The sequence below is a fragment of the Galeopterus variegatus genome, unplaced genomic scaffold, assembly GCF_000696425.1.
Source record: "Galeopterus variegatus unplaced genomic scaffold, G_variegatus-3.0.2 Scaffold1548, whole genome shotgun sequence".
Classification (NCBI taxonomy): domain Eukaryota; kingdom Metazoa; phylum Chordata; class Mammalia; order Dermoptera; family Cynocephalidae; genus Galeopterus; species Galeopterus variegatus.
The window spans coordinates 344,639-346,621 of NW_007727659.1; positions in this window are offsets into that span (position 1 = coordinate 344,639).

Below are 1,983 nucleotides of genomic sequence, written 5' to 3' on the forward strand. Positions count from 1 at the left end.
TCCTCCTCCTTTCTTTATGTCTGCTGGTGACTCTTCTTGTGTCAATGCACTCCTCCAGTGGCTGGCAGACAATCTGTGTGGTGGTTGTGGCATCTAGCTGCCTTTGCAGCAGCCATGGATATCGTGATGGCTGTGGTGGGCCACCCACATGGAGAAGATGATTTTAGCATGCTCCTTGGTGCTGGCAGTGTGCCTGGTTGTGGAGAGTGTCTGATCCATAGCTCTATACCCCAAGTTCCCGGGTGGGCCCTGAGGTGCTGGTGAGGTGTGCCTGGTTGTGGGAGGGGGGTCCAATCCCCTTCTCTGTGCCCTGGGACCCTGGGCAGGCCCCAGGGCACTGGCACAGTATGCCTGGTTATGGAAGGGGTGTCCACTCCTTTTCTCTGTGCCCTGGGTCCCCAGGCAGGCCCCGAGGCACTGGCACAGTGTGCCTGGTTGAAGGAGGGGTGTCCAGTCCCCTTCTCTGTGTCCTGGGTCCCCAGGCAGGCCCCAGGGCACTGGCATTGTGTGCCTGGTTATGGAAGGGGTGTCCACTCCTCTTCTCTGTGCCCTGGGTCCCCAGGCAGGCCCTGAGGCACTGGCATGGTGAGCCTGGCTATGGGAGGAGGGTCCAGTCCCCAGCTCCATACCCTGGGTCCCTGGGCAGGCCCCGAGGTGCTGGCGAAGTGTACGTGGTTGTGGGAGGGGGTATGGTCCCCTTCTCCATGTCTCGGGCCCCTGGGTGGGGCCCTGATGCACTGGCATGGTGTGCCTGGGTCTGGGAAGGGGGTCTGGTTCCTAGCTGCTAGCTCTGGGTCCCTGGGTGAGACCTGAGGCATTGGTGGTGTGCCTGGATGTGGGAGTGGGGTCTGGTCCCGGCTCTAATCCTCAGGTTCCTGGGCAGGGCCCTGAGGTGCTGGTTGTGTGAGTGGTTGTGGGTGGGGGTCCTGCCCCTGGCTCCATACCTCATGTCCCTTGGTGGGCCCCAAGGAATTGCTGGCATGCCTGGGCCAGAACCAACTTTTTGTCCTATGCTTACTTCTAACATGGAGGAATTTCCTTTGGGAACCGGTACTTGAGCTGTGTGGTTGAGTAAATTGCTGCTTTGCTGCTGAGTCCCTAGGGATGGCTTTTTGTGCAGCTCAGGGTTCCCAATGGTTGACCTTATAGATACTTCTAGCTCTCGAGGTACTTGGTGCACCTGGTCTATGTAGAAACTCTGATCTGGGCCTGAGTTTTTTCATCAAATTGCACCCCATGCAATTCTGCANGCCAGAACCAACTTTTTGTCCTATGCTTACTTCTAACATGGAGGAATTTCCTTTGGGAACCAGTACTTGAGCTGTGTGGTTGAGTAAATTGCTGCTTTGCTGCTGATTCCCTAGGGATGGCTTTTTGTGCAGCTCAGGGTTCCCAATGGTTGACCTTATAGATACTTCTAGCTCTCGAGGTACTCGGTGCACCTGGTCTATGTAGAAACTCCGATCTGGGCCTGAGTTTTTTCATCAAATTGCACCCCATGCAATTCTGCATTCTTGACCAGTCTCCTCTGAGTGGTCCTGCACTGATTGGGGGGTGGATCAGCTGTCCTGGTTGTGTCCCAGTGTTCTCCAGGTGGACCTGTCTCCCCCACCACCCATGCTCCAAATAATTCCCATGGGACAGGCCCTATGCTGGTCCTTTGCGATGACTCATCAGCTTCTGAACAGCTCCCCTTTTCAGCTGTTCAGGCTCCTTGTTCCTGCACGGGTCCACAGGAACTCTATTAGTGGTCTTGCTGTCCTGGGGGCCACCAAAGTCCTCTTCTCCCCTTCCACTTCCAAGTAACTCCCTCTAAAGGGCACAGCTGCAGTTTCTGCTGGCTCCTGCTCCGTGTGCTCCAGCATTAAAGCAGCTGCAGCCGGAAATGCTGAGAGCAGTTTTTTCTTTCTCTCATAGGGGTTTCTCCTGCCTTCATGAACTCCATAGATCTCTCCTCCTCTTCCCCTGAGCTCCAGTGGCCCC